This window comes from Spermophilus citellus, assembly GCF_964194105.1.
Source record: "Spermophilus citellus genome assembly, chromosome: 5".
Classification (NCBI taxonomy): domain Eukaryota; kingdom Metazoa; phylum Chordata; class Mammalia; order Rodentia; family Sciuridae; genus Spermophilus; species Spermophilus citellus.
In genome coordinates, this window is record NC_138186.1 from 43,622,816 (window position 1) to 43,640,113 (window position 17,298).

A 17,298-nucleotide genomic window follows, 5' to 3' on the forward strand; every position below is an offset into this window, starting at 1 on the left:
GGAGGAGTGGTTTGTGAAGTAACGCCAGTGAGTCAATGAGATGATGAAGATTCCTTAATGACTGACTGCTGTATCTAGATGATGTTAATTAAGTTAAACTGTGTGTAATTAGTTGGGTATATATACCTCTACTGTCTCGTAATAAAGTGGCTCCTGCTGTTTCAATCTTCACAAGTTGCTTGTCACCCCCCGGTTACTTTGCCCAGCTAGACTGCAGCAGATGGTGGCCCATACGGGGAGCCCCAGGATGCTCGGGGGTAAGTGACAAGGTAGGCTGCCCATCCCTAGAGATAGATAGGATGGGAGCAAAGCTGCTTGTCCCTGGAAGCAGATAGGGTGAGAGGAAGGATGGCCATTTTAAGAAAATGGAGAAGATTGATACAGTGTGTTTTTGTCTTGTCTTGTCTTGGTGTGTTGTATTGTCTTTGTTATGGAAATATGGGATCAGAAGTTGGGTGGGACCAAATCAAAAGGGTGTTAAGTAAATTGCTGAAGGAAGGAGGCACCCCAGTAAAACCAAGAACAGTTGGGGCATACGTTGATAAAAGCCCAGGAACTCTAGTCAGAAAGAGGAAGAAAGTTCAGAGGAGGAAGGATTATTGGGAAAGGAGCAACAAAAGGCTACTACTAAATACTTTGCATTACCAGAGGGTGCGAGAAGTGGAGCAGCAGCTGCCGCATGCGCGAGTTGGTCACAGCGCAGCAGGGACTTTCCAAGCGGCAGTGGCGGTGGCCACCAACCCTTGGGGGCCAGATGCCACTGCCGCGAGCCCAAACCCAGACCTGACTTGGAGGCATAGTCTAGCAGGCTCTTGCTCCCTGTGCTCGGTGGCAGTTTGAGTCTGGGACACTCCCCGGGGCCGCCTGGGGCTGCCCAAGGATGCTACAGACGAGGCAGAAGACACGCCCGGTGTCCCTGAAGTTTGGCCATTTCCAATGCCAATAACTAATGAGTCATCAGTTTTTTCCTTATTTGCTGCAGGTGCTGCCACGGGACTCCTCACTATTCCTGTGGATAAATGCAGGGTTAGCAATATCTTAAATCCATAACAGCTTTTACCACAGCTGCATCAGCTTACAGTTATTATCAATAAAGGTCCTGACCCAGTTATTGTCTGGAGTCAGGGGTCTGTGTGTTTCCAGAGGGAGAACAGCAGCCAATTTGGATTCCAGAGAGACTAACTAAAGCGATTTCTACAGACCAAAAAGATCCTTACATCTGTGATAATTGTTCTCCCACACCTGGAGGCTAATGAATAATGAGCACCATTTGGGCCTATTTCAAATGTAAATTACTGAAAACCAAAGGAGACTTCAGGCTGTTTCTGCTGCTGCTACTACAGCTTCTGCGATAGCTATCACAACAAACTGTACAAACTGATACATCAATGAATGGTGTAGCTCAACAAGTGATGCTCAATCAAAGAGTCGATTTATTTTGTGAGGAACTGGACATATTAATGGATTCCTCTGCTTTGAACTGCTTGCGGAACTTGCCTGGACTATGTGTCACTTATATGCATTGTGAACTATCTGTTGATGCAATGAATTGTGGTAGTACCAGGGTATCTTTGCTGATGGTGTCATCAGTGGTACAATTTTTCCAAAAGGAGCCATCAATTGGCTTGGTATAGTGGCATTTTGTATCCTCCCCCTTCTGCTTGTAGCAGGTTATCCACAAGTATGGCTAAGTGTGTTGGGCCAGTAGTCAAAGATGGATAAGATCCAATTACAATGGTACCAACTTAAGACAGGAGGCTGATGATTTGAGGTCAGACCATCCAATGATGGGTAAGGACCATATGTAGTACTGGACAACCTAAAACAGGCACAGTCCCTAAGCCACATACTTGTTGGTTAATTAAACAAAAGGGGGAGATGTTGAGGGCCACAGTCAAGATGGCACCTGGCACTTTGCCAGGAGGAGTGGTTTGTGAAGTAACACCAGCGAGTCATTGAGATGATGAGGATTCCTTAATGACTAACTGCTGTATCTAGATGATGTTAATTAAGTTAAGCTGTGTGTAATTAGTTGGGTATATATGTCCCGACTGGCAGGACACATCAACGTGGGCAGCGGACCTAGATGGGGAGGAATGAAGGGACAAGAGACACGAAGGATGACAGCAAGACAGGAATTCTGATCAAGCTGCAAACTTTTATTGTTCACACAGGGGTATTTATATGCTGGGGATGGGGAAGCTCTCTTATCGGCAGGTGCTGGATGTCTTCACAAGGTGAGATAACCACAGGATGTTTCAGGAAGACAGATGGCCACAGGATGTCTCAGGGAGATAGATGGCTGCAGGATGTCTCCCAGGCAGGATGTCACCCAGGGGGCTGTTTCTTGTAACTGTCAGGCTATTCTTTGAAGGAGAACTTCCTTCTAGCCCCTGGCATATATATATATATACCTCTACTGTCTTGTCTTGTTTGTTGCATTCATCCACATCCTGGAAACTGGCCTTTATAGCATGGAGACCTGGATGCTCCCTGAGACAAGAGTCCACTAACATACAAATAGGAGGAAACATACTTTTATTGTATATTGAGTAACATTTGGAAATCCTGAATCTGACATGGGATGAAATCATCAACTTGTTCCCAGAGCCACAGCCCAGAAGCCCAGAGAGACCAAGGGCTGTCCCAGGTGAGCACAGGAAATGAGAGTTTAGGTCTTTTGTGCTCAGCCACATGGCCACACAGGGCAACCCTGCACTGCTCTGGGTGGCTGCCTGAGTAGCTCTGGAGAGGACCAGGCTGTAGAAACAGTGGGGCAGAAATGACTGATCCAGAAAGGGTGCATCCAAGGTGGGGATAAAGATATGAGGTTCCCGAGTTGTCCTGAACTGTACAGGAGTTAGAGGAGGCTATTATAAGGAATTCTGCTGGTTTCTCAGATCTTTTCTCCACAACCTCTTTCTCCAGTTTCTTGATAATAGCTTAGAAAGCTGAAATAAGAACAGACATATTATTTTTCTCCACAAACTATTTTATACCAAGAGTTGCTTTTAAACATAAACTTTAGCTAGTTATGGTTGTGCATGCCTGTAATTAAAAAAAGAAAGACAAGTGAATTAAATAGCATTTGCCTCTTCCTTGTTTAAGAAAAATTCTAGAAACAATGGGTAGGTATGTTTACATTTTACTAGTTGTTTGACCACCTAGACAAACCTATGATTAACTTAAAGACATTTTCATTTGTTTACCCAATGTAAACTGGACCTTTCAAACCATGTGAACCAAAGGCATTTGGATCTATCTTTTTAAATTTTAGTTTATGAGCTCATTTAATTTTGATGCAAACACACATGTAAATAGGACAATTAAAAAAAACAAAGCAAGGCCTTATAACTTTTTAAAACTGATTATATTGTGAGTTAACCTTTGCAATTTGTCTCTGAACAAAGCAGAATGTTAAAAAACTTCATAGTTGGATAAAATAGGTCTGATCAGAAAAACATATTAACCTAGGTGCACTGGATCAAAATCATGAACTAAAAAAAAATGTAAAATTAAAAACAAAAAGCAAAAACAAGTTTCCTAGGGGAAAAAAAAAGACATGGCCATTATTTTAGTAAAGCAGCATGAGAGAGTGAGAAAGACAGAGAGCGAGCCCTGAAATCATTCTTCTCCCTGTGTTGCATCCAGGGAGAAGTTAAGCTGAACTTTTCCAGCTAGATGTGCCTTTAAAACTTTTTCAGAAAGGAAACATTTGTCTGCTGCTTCAAGCTGAAACCTGGTTCAGAAAAAAACAGGTTGTAAAGTCAAGAGAGGGCAATGTGCTCTTGAGAGAAACAAAAAGAAGCAAGTCTGGGCAGACATTTCCAACACCCAGGTGAAGGGGAATCCAGTCTACCTCTTTTGATGCAAAATGGCAAATGATTCTGTGGTGCCTGCAGGTCACTGTTGTGGCATGCCTCCCTGGGGTGTGGCCTCATATGTGCTTTCTTCCCATGAGCCCCATCCCAGCAGGCTGGACTTGCACATGGGCAGTGGAGACATTCAGAGGAGCCTGAGCCATGGGGCTGAGGTGGCAGCTAGAGGTTTTTTTCGTGGTGGTGGGGGTAGCTGTGAAGAAGGTGGTGGCTGGAAGCTGTGCATGGAGTTCCCTCCAGGGATTGTGGTTGGGAAATTGCACTCCCTTTTTGGGTGGCTTGGGTTGGTGAGCTCAGTGCTCCCAGACCAGTGGCAGCACAGGTGGTCACAGTTTCCTGATGGGGCAGAGGAGCAGGAACCCCACAGCATTCCTGTAGTGCCTGTGGGCAGGAAGGGCAGTTTTGTACTGGGATGTGTGGCTGCTCTTCTAGGCAGACTTAGGGTCCTCCCTCCTTCACCTGCAGTGGTGGCAACTGGAGGTTTTGGGAGAGTGGAGAGCAGGGAAGCAGGGCCTGCCCACAGGGACCCAAATGCCGATTCGAGGTCTCTCAAACACATACCTTATTAGATTGAGTCGAAAGTGGCCTCTGATCTTCAATTTTCATGGAGAGAATGAAAAATTGGAGGTTCCCTGCAACCAGGAGGGGTAAAAAGAACCCCCAAAACATCCTGTTTCCCAGTCATGGCACCAAAATGTAAGCACATGGCACACAGATGATGGAGGCAGGGAGCAGTTTTACAATCAACAAGCTTCTCTTCATTCACCAGGAGTCAATCAGACAAACTGTAAGGGACCGGCAAAATGTTGGAGGAAGAGACCACCAAGAGACTGACTTCATGCAATAAGCACAAGGGGATTTATTGAGATTCCAGCATGCTGGGGCTCCGTGCCCACTCAAGAGGAGAGAGCAGCCCAGAGCCCAGAGCAGGGGTTGAACAATGCTTAAGTACACTTTTTGGGGAGGGCGGGGACTTTGCATACATCACAGTCTCCTTTAACAAATCACCTTACACCACGGGGAAAATCAAACAACAACTCCTAGACTTGATTAGTACATTCATTGGTGGGAACAGGGCGAGCTGGAGTGATAGGTCATTCCTAAGGAGGGGGTTACATTTAAACTGATTGGTTCGGGCCCTGTATGCTTTCGTGACAAGTTACACAGGGTCCTAGGCTATAAATCAACTAAATGACCAGTAGGGCATTGTCTTAACTGCCTCAGGAATTTAACCCATGCTTTGCAGTTTAGAAGCAGGTTTACAATGCCTGGTCCTTTACATTTTAACTCAGGCTTTGCAGCTTAGAAACTTTACCTAACACCTGATGTGACTTATTTTCAGGGGTAAAAAATGGCTGCTGGCCACAAGATTCTAGGCTTTTAATACAGCCTTAGCAGAGCCAGGACATGGGAGGAGTTAGTTACTTTTGGGGGGCCCTTAGGGTGAGCTCTTTTGGCAGGCAGGAGAGAGGGCCAGGTCATTTTGTGGGAGGAGTTTTGGTGGCAGGATCACATAGGGTGGGGCAGAAGGACAGGTAGGTAACCATATCCTTTACTCAGGACTTCCCACTGTGCCCCGCCTCTCAAGGATTTCACCATCTCCCTATAGCACCACACGGGGAACAAGCCTCTAGCACACTGGTTTTGGAAACACTCAGCATTCAGCCGTAACAAGCACACAGGTAATGACCCTCGGAGATAGTTTGAATATGAAGTATAATAGGAGAACTTCTGGCTTTCTGTTAAATATGGGAAACAGACTATTCATATCCTCTCAGCAAGAAATGAAATCTTTTTCTTTTCTCACCCAAAAGCTATCTGTAGGAAATTTACCTTAAGTCAGGGAAAAGAAGAAGAGAAGAAGAAGGAGGAGGAAGAGGAGGAAAAGAAGGAGAAACCAAAACTATTTTTGAGAATTTTAATCAGCACCCAGCACTCTTATAGGTTTATTGCCCTGATTGGCTTTACCATTTGGGGCCAAAAATCTTGAACCTTAATTTTGTTTTTTAAATATCTTGGGCTGGTATTGACACAAAAATTGAAGGAGGGAAAAACAACTTCTATAGGAAACCATAATTAACCAATGTATCAAACAATTTACATAATTCATTTCAAAGGAAATGAAGGAGTTTCCACATGGTGAAATAGAGAAGGTAGCTTTCCTGTCTGCTCCTTGACATAAAACAAAGAAAGCATACAGGCAATTTCTCAGCAAGGTAAGGAAACAAACAAATAAACAAAAAGACTTTACTAGAATTTAATACTGGACATTCAAAGCACATCAGGGATTCTGCCCTGATCTGCCCCAAATCTGCACTAGGAAGAAATCCCTAGTGCACAGCTGCTCCTGTGGCTAGAGGCACAAGCCAGAGCAGTCCCTGCACTAGGAAAGTGCATAAGGAAATTAAAGGAACCCACATTTGTAGGAGGCCTGAGGCATGTCTGGATATAGAGAGTTTAGAGATCAAAGACACTGCCCAACTAAACTGAAAGGTGTGTGGCACAATATCCTTGCGGGACAAAGAAGCCTCATCTTTTCTAGTTGTGTGTGGAGGGTAGAGGATAGGACCATTTTGCAGCTCTGTTTCAGGGGCTGGTAGCTGGGAAACTGATTCCTAGCAAACCAGAGTTTGTCCCGAAACACAGCTCTGGCAAAAACACACTGGATGACAATGAGTGTGCCTAAGTGACCAGGAGAAAATCAAATGTGGAGAGAGGTTTATATAGGAGACTACTTGTTGTGGAAACCCACTGGGCTCTACACCTCCCCCTCTTATCTGGCAGCTGGCAGAACCAACTGGGAGAGACACTACTGGCCTATTGGCTGGGAATTAAAAAAGGTGGGGGCAGGAGAGATTGAGTTTGGAGACTGAACCCAAGACCAGGAAACATGGGGTCCACAGGTGACATAGTGAACTAAGAATTGGCTCCTCTACCACCCAGAGGAACCCATGGGAGATCTCTGGGGTGCAGTCTCCCAGCAATTTTGGGGCCGTGGAGGTGACTGATAAAAATCTCCAGACCAATTGGCATTTAATGAAGAACATGAAACATACTTAAGCCTAAACCCCGCCTCCAGGTGTAGAGAATCAGATGTGACTGCTTTACTATTACTGTCCTTGATGGAGTCTGCCTGCAAATGGGATATTCTGTCAAGGTATAGATAGGTAACAGCAGACATGCTTGAAAACGAGGTGTCTGCTGTCCTTGGGAGGACTTGCCTGCAAACGGGATGTTCTGCCAAGTGGGCTAGGAGGGCGCTGAGAAAAATTTTATTATCTGTTCTTAACAAAGAGCAGAGTTCAGCATGCTCCAGGCTGAGAATAGATTAGCCATGAGAAGCGGGTCACTTCTGATTAGAAAGTAAAACTTGTGTATGCTGTGTTTAATTATCTGAAAGACCTGATTTATTGCTGTTGGGAGGCTGCCTTCTTTGTTCACAATACTATAAAAAGATTGCTTGTATACAATAAAGGACCTTTTTTTTTTTTTTTCTGCTGCTGCTTTGCTTGCTCTGCTTCTTCTTTCTTTCTCCTGCTGACCTGCAGGTGAATTACTGCAACATCAGGTGATCAGCCTGTAGGAGTTCCCCTTTCATTCCAACAACCCCACCCTGAGGGTGGAGTAAGCATTACACTCCCTTGGACCCCACCTAACACTGTTTTGAAGGGAAGCTGAGACTGTTTTGAACCTCAATGGAAACAATTCTTTAACTTTTCTTTCTTTTTTTAAAATACTTTTGATTTTATTAAAATCAAAGTATAAAATTTTGAAATCTACATTTTTTTGCAGCACTGGGGATTTGGATTCTACATTTTTAAACACTATTATGTTAAGAATCAGTTGTTTCTTCATATTACTGGTACATTTCAATACTTCTTTCCATCTGAAATAACATATTTCTAAAATATCTTGAATTCTCTGGCAGGTTAGTATGATTTTTCAGCATTTAGTCATTAATAAAACTTCTGGGGGGGCTGGGGATGTGGCTCAAGCAGTAGCGTGCTCACCTGGCATGCATGCGGCCCAGGTTCGATCCTCAACACCACATACAAAGAAAGATGTTGTGTCCGCCCATAACTGAAAAATAAATATTAAAAAATTCTCTCTCTCTCTTTAAAAAAATATATTAAAAAAAAATAAAACTTCTGGAGATTTCCTTGAGGTCTTCCCATTCCCCCCTCCCCCCCATTTCTCTTTTTAGTTTATTTGCCTTGTATCTCTCGGCCATTAAGACAAGCTCCTCTGGAATACTCTGATATGCTCTTTCCAGAATATTATTCAGTGGCAACCCTCCAATTATTTCTAGATAAGGCTAATTGACATGCCAGTTCTCCCTGCTCTTCCAGTTCTCCCTGCTCTTCCAGTTCTCCCTACTATGTGTACATATTCTTCAATATTCCATGGAAAATCATAATTATATACATGGGTGATATCATGTACATCAAGACCTCTGGATGCCAAATCAGTAGCAATCAATAGTCTCACTTTACCTGTTAAAGTTCTTTAATGCTTTCTCACAATCACTCTATGCTCTGTTGCCATGAAGAGACTCTACTGATATGTGTCTGAGAATTAGGTCACTTGATAAGTGATCAGCAACAGCTTTCCTGCTGACAAACACAATGACTTTATCTTTAGGTGACATACTCTCAAAAAAAAAGTTTGAATATGAGTTTGCTTCTCTTTCTCTGTTGTGATGATTATATTTTGCTTCACTGTATTTACAGCAATGAGATCTAAAGAACCAACATAGACAATCATTGGTTCTTTCAAATAAGACTGTTGACAGACAGCATATGGCCAGATAGCACTTGTCATAATTGTCTGTCGGGGCATACATCTAACAAAATCTTCATTATCTGGGGTTCAAATCTCATGTGCAGCATCTTGTCTGCTTCATCTAAAACCAAGTATGTTACACTTCTCAAATTCACAAAGTTATTCATTTGCAGATCATTCAGTCTTCCGGGAGTTGCAATAATGATGTGTACACCTTTTGAAACATTTTATGCTGGGTTTCTGTTCTCACGACTTAAAGGCTCAGGGGTCACTTCAGTTAAACTGGGCTAACTGGGCTGCACAAAATAACCACACAAAAGACACAAATACCTTTTTCTTTGGGATTGCTGTGAAGGTTCCTCTGACCTTAAGGGTCTGAAGGAACAGAGAGAGAGAGAGCATGCGCTGACCCCTTTTATTAAGGAGAAGTTATTTAAATGAGGCAAGGGATCAAGTTTCAGGGGTCTGAGTCTTCCTGATGTCCACTGTCAGCAACTTGACTGACACCTGGGTAGGCCACACAAAAGGGCACAGTAAGAGAAGGGGACACACACAAAGCACTTCCATGGAAGATTGTATCCTAAACAGGGCAAGGGGTTATATTACAAAGGAACAGGTGAGCATAGCTTCACTCAAGGGGCTGTAGCAAGACACACCCATGCACGAGACACTTATCCTTGGAGCCAAGAAGGGTGGGGAAAGCTCTGCCACATTTCTGCGACTGAGCACCTCAGCACCCAGCCGGGGAGTGTAACCCAGTCACGTGTAAAGTTTGTCTCCCACAATCTTGTATTTGTCCATCTCTATCTCCACCACCATATACGCAAACACTTCTAAGACCTTTATATGGATATTTAGAACATTCAGCTTCAACCTGAAGAGCCAATTCCCGAGTTGGTGTAAGGACTAACATTCTAGGTCTATACCTTTTCTCTCTAGCTACTGGTGGAGAGTCTAGATGAATGAATCCAGGCATTAAATATGATAGTGTCTTCCCCGTTCCAGTTTGTGTGACTCCAATAAGATCTATTCCTTGTAAAATTATTGGCTATGCCTGTGATTGAACTGACTTTAGCTTCTGGAAACCTTCCCTTTTAATGTTTTCCATAACTCCAGGGTGACATTGAAAGGCATCTTCAAATTTACAGGTAGGATTGGGGAGAGGGCGCTTCACACCATCTTTCAAATTATCACATGTTATATTAAAATTTTCCTTCTTCCAGTTGTCTACTTGCACTTCTATCATAGAACTTATTGTTAATGATTCAACATAAAAGTCTTTCTTAATTGGAAGTAAATCAACTCGGTGTTCTGAATTGTTATTTTCTTGGTTTTTAACAAAATTTTCTATCACTGCTTTCGCTTTTATTTGCATTGCCTTGTTGCCAAAAATTTTGACTTCTGCCTCAAGATTTCCTTTTATTACCTGTATTCTGGTGTTTGTCATATTTTGGATTTATTTTATTTTTGACCCTCCACGACCAATCATCGCTCTGACCAAGTCGTTCTTGAATCCAAAGGAGAGCAGCGGTTCCCCGCGACCAGGTGCCACAGTTTCAGGGAGGCCAGAGGAGTCTCTCCAGCTGCCACCTCTGCCACCCCTACTACTTCCCAGACCTAGTGACCTAGTGGATTCAGCTCCGGAGCCTGGAGCCCAGGGCCCAGTGGAGTTTCCCGGCCAAGCAATGACCCAAGAGGAAGCATTGGCTCTTGCTTCTTGCCTAGACAATGTTCTGCGAAGATTCTGTGAGCCAGACCTATCAGGCTCTGCACCACCCAACAGCTCCCACATAGAAGTCCTCTTTAACTTTTAACTTTTCATCAAGATCTTTTTTTTTTTCTTTTTGTTTAATTGTGACCATAGACACTATACATATTCATATTTGTTTTTATCTCATTTCTAGCATTTTCACAGTTATTTTTTTGTGGATCAGTATTTCGAGGAGTAAGATGTTTGATCCATATACTGCAGTTTTGTTTTGTAGTCTTTTATTTTAATTTTTTAAATTTTTAAATCAGAGGGGAAGATTTCTGCTAAAGTCAAATCTCCAAGATGGCACTTGGTCTCAATCTATTCACATTTCTTTCTTCCTGTTTTCTGTTACTTTTGTGGGTCTGCAGTCATAGTTCTGTAACTTCCCTAGAATTCAGGATTGTCTGGTTCCTGGAGACACTCATTGCTCTGCCTCTACCTTGCCTTCTCCCAAGTTATTTTCTTCTCACAGGTGGAAAAAGAGGTGAGAGTTAAATGGGGGGGCCCTGGTGTTGGAGGCTGTGTATGAATTATGGGTTTGTTTAAGCCATCACAAGTCAGGGGGGTTGCTTTTATGAGGGAAGTCCTGATGTGAATCCACTGGTTGCAGATTGCTCAGACTAAAGCTGACACTCTACCTTAGCTCACAGCCATGGTTCATATGCAACCACTTTAAGTGGGCATAACCTCTCTAGCCCCAAACAATTCTTTTTTTTAATCTTATCCTGTTTTACTCAAGAAGGCTGCCACACTGAAAACTTTTGATGTATTTCTGTGAACATCTAGAGCATTCGGGTCCCTGGGTAAGGGTTGCGAAATAACCAGGACACAGGGGATGCAGAGCAAAGGCAGCGTGCTGAGATTTATTTGCAAGTTCCTTTTATATTCTTCTTCTAACAAAGCAAGCAATTAACACTTTACCCACATTGCCCAAATATGCCTCAGCGGGTACACAGAGCTAAATTCAGATCGTTCCTGTTTATTTGATAAGTACCCTCCCAAAGTTCTTTGTAGACATTATCTAATCCTCTGAGGATGCATTTGTTTCTTTAGAATGTACTGTTCCCAGGACAAGTATGCAGGAAGCTTCTTCCTCTTGGCCAAACCATGCAGAACTTGTGACTTGCGATAAGGGGAAGAGAACTTTTTCTCCTCCTAACTGAGGTTTGCCTCAGCTGACCTAAATCACAACCACAGCTCTTGTAAAATGTCATGCCTGAGGGAGCTAAATTCTGCACACTCAAACCCCAACATATTTCCTCTTAAATAAAGAATTTAGGCCTTTTTCCTTGCTTAGTTCCTGCCAGGGCTGGAAAACCCACCAGACCCCAGCTTAGAAAACTATTTTTTTGCCTCTTGTTTTTTGTTCCTTATTGATTATTTTCAGACTTTTAAATTTCCCAGCTGATTCACACCTCCAAGCAGGAATCTGCTCTGCCTGGGTACTGATAACCCCAGCACTGGGATGGGGCTCAACCACCCCATAATTTCTCCTTTAGCCATGTCTAGTGTAGGATCTGACAAGTTCCTATTTTGTTATACCCAGATAGTGACAGTGACATTGAATCTAATGCCTCTCTCATGGCTTGTACATGAGTGTCCTGGAGGTCCTGAAGGGGAGAGCAGGTGGGACAATGTGAACACAACTGGGTATTGGGGACTCTGGATATGGATGTTTGATTGTGTGATGGGCTGTTCATATTGTCACCTCTTATGTAGTCTTTTATTTTTATTTTCACTTTACATTTTCCTTTAAAGTGTGACTATGTGACACAAGATTTCTTAAAGTCTGCCCCCTATCTTTACTGTTACATACAGAGCTGAATTTATTTGCAACTGGCATATCTGTGTGTCTCTCTGTGTGTATGTGTGTGGGTATGAGTGTGTTCCTGTTCACAAAATGTAAGGAAATTGCCTCTCACAGAGCAAGAAGACCCTCTCCCCATACTGACCCCTGCACTTATTCCCCATAAACCTTCCTGTTTCAGCAGAGGTGTAGCTGGGTTGTCTCCATCTCTGTATCAGTTTCATGGTGCACTGAGTTGGAAGTACTTAGTTCTTTACCAAAAATAAGAATCTCACCATGAGATGTGGTTGATGAGTTAGTTAAAGCAGAAAAAGACTCCTAACACTTGAGAGATGAATTAAAACCTGAGAGTTTTCCAGAATCTATATGTTCTCTGTGCTGACTTCATTGCAGGTGGGGACAAATGAAAGTTGTGAGGAGTTGGATGTGGACAAGTTGTGGCAAGTTGGTGTTTAGTCCATTGTGACTTTTCAGTCAGTCCCTAGGGGTCATTTTCCATTCTGTTTTGTCCTTGTCCCTCAGTTGAACTTTGTCCCACCATGACTAGTGGACATAGGGACTTTGACATTATCCTGTCTTTGCTCAGTCTCCAGAACCTTGGGTAGTGAGAGCTTTGTGTGGTTGGGTCAGCCTAGGATCAAGCCTGGCTCTGGCTCTTATCTGCCAAGTTTCCTGTGTTGATGTTTTGTTTCTTTGTTTCCATGGGAGGATACTTCCTGTTCTTGTTCTTTTGTGTGCATTCTTTTGTGTCATTCTCCTCTGGGTGTCCCCTGATCCTGTCACAGAAATCATCTGTCCCAAAATTGTCTCCACTAAGCCTCCAGGAGTCTGGAGGGACACAGGTGAGGATAATTGAATGCATGGCAGGTGCTCAGTGTAGGAGATGCTGTGCTGTGACATGCACTAGAATTGCAGGTGAGGTGCCCGTTGGCAGTGGGACAGACAAATGTGGAAATATTTAGGAGAAATTTCTGGAGTGGAGAATTAGATCTAGAAAATACCTCCATATAAATGATAGTTAAAGCCATGAGAAGAGATTGGGTGTAGCAGAGAAAGGGAGCAAGGACTGATCCCTGGTGCTCCAGTGTAAGTGACCTGATCAGATCCCACACCAGGAGCACACTGCATAGTTCTGGCACCACATCAAGAAGCAGGTAGACTAAGGAGTCCCAGACTTACCCATGAACTGGAATCCCCTTGATGTCATCTTATCATGTAGGTGGTCTGGAGTTGAGCAGGCGGTTTCATATTTAAGCCAGGGTGGTGCTGATACTGCTGGTCTGCAGATCATGCTTCTTACTGCAGTGGTAAAAAGGTAGAGCAGGATTCCCAGATGTGCATTGGCAGCTTCTTTCATGATTTTTCAATGAGCAGTTCTTGGTCTTGTGCATCATACTTGAGACTGCAGAGCTGGTGAGAGGTCTGAGTGTTATGTAGTAAGCCCACCAGCAATTGTGCCTCTTGGACAGGTAAGAACTGCTGAGGTCAATGATCACAGTGTTCAGGGTGAGGAGGGATCTTACTTCTACATTTGAATGTAGTTTTTTCCTTGGAAAGGAAATGGAGGATATATTTAGTCAATTATCACACCCAATATTAGGAGATGAGAGTCATTTTCTCTCTCATAGGATACAGCCAGATGGCAAATTTTGGAATTGACTCTCAGCTCAGTCTAATTTAAGTCTCCAAATGCTGCTCTCTGTAACTAGTACCCAGATCTAATGTATCAGCCACTTGTTGGAGTCAACAGTGGAATGCCAGTTTGTATGTGACTTTTGGAGGCTGACTTAATTTGGTAGAATGCCACAGAAAAAACTCCAGTCCACAGAGCCAGAAACACAATCCTAGTCCCTCCTTCAGATGGAAACCACTGTCCTTGGTGCTGGACACAGATGCCACTGAGACTTTCATGCTGCATTCTAGATCCTGTAGCAGGGACTTCTGTCATTGCTGTTCATGGAATCTGGGCATCATTATTACCACTAATGCCACCATTGCAAATCATTGTGCAGAGTCCCAGCTGTCACAAGCCATCTATGGGATGCATGTGGGTCATCATGCATGGAAGCCTCATGGATAAAGACACTGGTTTCTGGGAAAGGCCAGTAAACATTTCCTCTGGTCAATTGCCCAGGGACAATGTGAATCTCTTTCCCCCTCTGTCATGGCCTACACAGCACCTGAGATGGATGTGACCTGCCAAGATGTTAGTCAACCTGCTGACTGCAAGACATCAGAAAGCAAGACTCTGTCCTTGAAACCTTATTCTTGCTTTGATGTACCCCCTTAAATAAACCTCCAGAACCATTTTCCCTTTGTCTAGTTCCAGAATCCATCTAGACTAGACCTATTAAGGGTTTTGTTTTGTATAAATATATTTCTGAGTATTTGTGCTTTGTTATTTACTAATTATCTGAGACTGCAAGTTTTAGGGTGGCTTGAATTATCCTGTGCAGGAAGAAGGACCCCTTAATGAGGCACTGACCATAGTCTCCCTGCTCTTCTCCACAAACCTAGCTTCTCTGTGTCAGTACATCTTGGTCATGGGATGTTGTCATCTGACCAGTAGAGCCAAAGCCTACTAGTACAATGCTCAAATGCCATAATGTTGACAAATGTGAATTTACCTCTTTTATGGAAGGAGGTGATGTCTGACTTCTATCAATATTCTGTAAGTGTGAGATTTCCCTAAGGTTGAAAGAAAATTCAAGAGATGGAGCAGAGTTGAAGGATGAAATCACTAATTTTAGTTTCAGGAACAGTGAACTAAAGGAACTTGATCCAGCACATCACAGGCACCTAAGTTCCATTGACTAAGTTCTAAATAACATGTATCAACTTAGTCCTCTGATACTCCAATTGGGGATCCAACTTTCTTGGCCTCCAATTTGTACTCTTATAAGTGGAGAGACAAAGTGGGATCCCAAAGTGATTATTCCATTAAATTTCTTCCTGTCTCTGTCTCTTTCTAGGACTAAGAAACCGAGTCTAAGGATCCATGTATGTCTGACATTAATATTAATTTTGTATTTTGCTGTATATGCACATAGGGAGAGTGTCCATAACATTCATTAGTTATTTTTATTTGACTGCCCAATAAAGTACACCCTGCTGGAGTAACTGCATTTATTTTCTGTCTGTTGAAATGTTCAGGGTCCCTTTTTTTCTACCTTCTTTCAGAAATTTCATCATAACATATCTTAATATGGGTCTGTTTTCATTTGTTTAGGTGCAATTCACATGTAATAGTGGAAGGCTGAAAATGCTGAGAAAGTTTCTTGAGATTTTAAAATCAATCCTGATTCTCAATTATTTTGGAAATCTTATCATTAGTTATTGGGAATCCCTTATTGTTAGACTTGTGCTCTTATACTTCTGTCATCCTTACCATTACTTTTCCAGTTGTACTACTTCTTTTCTGGTATTGCTTTAATCATTAAAATCATCTATAAAATTATTCATTTATATGATCACTTTTTTATTTGTGAAAGCTTCCTTTCTTTGTATACATAATTGTGCATAATTACTTATTTACAAATACCATATCTTTTACATGTTTTAGCAATTATTCAGAATAGTGGCAGAAGATCAAGCAAAGAAGTTGGAACCAGTTGGGAGCTCTCCACTGTTGGTTCAGAGCAGCAATTCTCAAACTGTGATCTGGGGAAGACTTGGAGGTGCTCAGACCATTGCAAAGAATCAATATGATCACAAATCATTTTTATAATGTCACTAAAACATTATTTACATTAAAGTAAACCTTGGCAAGATGCAAGATATGGTGTCAAACTGCAAAAGTACGTATTGTTTTCTTGAGAACCTTTTAACTGTAGAAGGGAGAAAATGCCAATTCATTTAAACATGTCCTCATTGAAGTATTAAAATGTGGGGAGCCATCCTGACACGTGACTGGGCGGCTCCCGTTAAGGGTCTGAGGCGGTCTGGCTGTGTCGGAACTTTCCCGGCCCTTTCCTGATGAGAGAACTCATCCGTGTAGGGGTGTGCCTGACCACTAACCCCGGGGGCCCAATCACTGACCCTGACCTTGGAGTGCAGTCCCCCCCTCAACCTTCATTGGATGGAATTCTCCCCTGAATCTCTTGTTCCACAATAAAAAGCTACTCCCAGGCGTTTTCACTCTCTCTCTCCTGCTAGCCCTGAGTAATCCTTGCTGCCCTGCTGGGCAGTTAGAGGAGGGAACCAGAGAGGGGAGCCGTCTAGGACCTGGCAATAGAAATAAGGTAACTGAGTCTGTGTGTTTTATTTCTATCTTTTCTAGCTAACTTTTATGCCAAGAACCTCATTAATGAAACCATTGCGCTGGCCGCATGGTGGATTAAAAATCATTAAATTTATTAAATCTCCATTCCAGTGTCTACATTATAAAAACACTTAATTGATAGAAGGGAAATACACATAAAGCACTTCTACTACATTCCAATGTAGGGTTTTTGTGTTAAAAAAAAAGCCATTTGGTGAATTTTACCAGTCACATTTTTTTGCTTAAAAAAATGACAGAGAAACTACTTCAATGTTTGACGGATTCCCAAGTACCTACAACAGCACTTTCTGGTGAAATCTGTGGTAATATGAACATATGACTTTTTGATTATCTGAACTTAAATATGTTAACAGTAGAAGATCTATACAACTTGGTCCATCAATGCATGACTTTAAAAAATATCATGCATTAGGACAAGATACATTCAATGTGCAAGACATCCACAGACGTCAATGCAATAGACTATGTTCTATTCAATGACAATGTTTCATGAATAGTATGAACCTTTCAGTATGAACATTGTCCCTTTGATTCGTGCCTCAGGGAGTAAATCAGCAGTTCTCAAACGTTTTGGTTCAGGGTCTTTATATGCTCTTGTGTCATTTTAGTGTAGTATCAAAGATGAAGGGGATGGCGTTGTAGCTCAGTGGATGAGCGCTTGCCTTACATGCGTGAGGCACTAGGGTCAATCCTCAGCACCATATAAATAAATAAATAGATAGATAGATAGATAGATAGATAGATAACAAAGATATTGTGTCCATCTACAACTAAAAAATAATTTAAAAAGCTGAAT

The 17,298-nt window shown here is 42.5% G+C and overlaps 1 protein-coding gene and 3 pseudogenes across 9 annotated transcripts in view; 3 read left to right on the forward strand and 1 right to left on the reverse strand.

Moving 5' to 3' along the window:
- Nucleotides 1–17,298, forward strand: part of LOC308648830 (patr class I histocompatibility antigen, A-126 alpha chain-like) — a 365,404-nt gene that overhangs the window by 80,538 nt on the left and 267,568 nt on the right. The gene's annotated exons all lie outside the window — the stretch shown is intronic.
- Nucleotides 1–17,298, forward strand: part of LOC308648838 (saoe class I histocompatibility antigen, A alpha chain-like) — a 140,737-nt pseudogene that overhangs the window by 66,963 nt on the left and 56,476 nt on the right. The gene's annotated exons all lie outside the window — the stretch shown is intronic.
- On the reverse strand, nucleotides 8,184–9,906 carry LOC308650377 (putative ATP-dependent RNA helicase DDX43; annotated as a pseudogene). Its single transcript has 2 exons — nucleotides 9,444–9,906; nucleotides 8,184–8,883 (listed from the first exon to the last, which is right to left on the reverse strand). The product of its transcript is annotated as a putative ATP-dependent RNA helicase DDX43 (transcript).
- The window catches only part of LOC308650379 (patr class I histocompatibility antigen, A-126 alpha chain-like), a 30,597-nt pseudogene continuing 23,687 nt past the window's right edge, over nucleotides 10,389–17,298 (forward strand). Inside the window, exon 1 of the transcript in view lies at nucleotides 10,389–10,406. The product of the transcript in view is annotated as a patr class I histocompatibility antigen, A-126 alpha chain-like (transcript). The remainder of the gene's footprint in view (nucleotides 10,407–17,298) is intronic.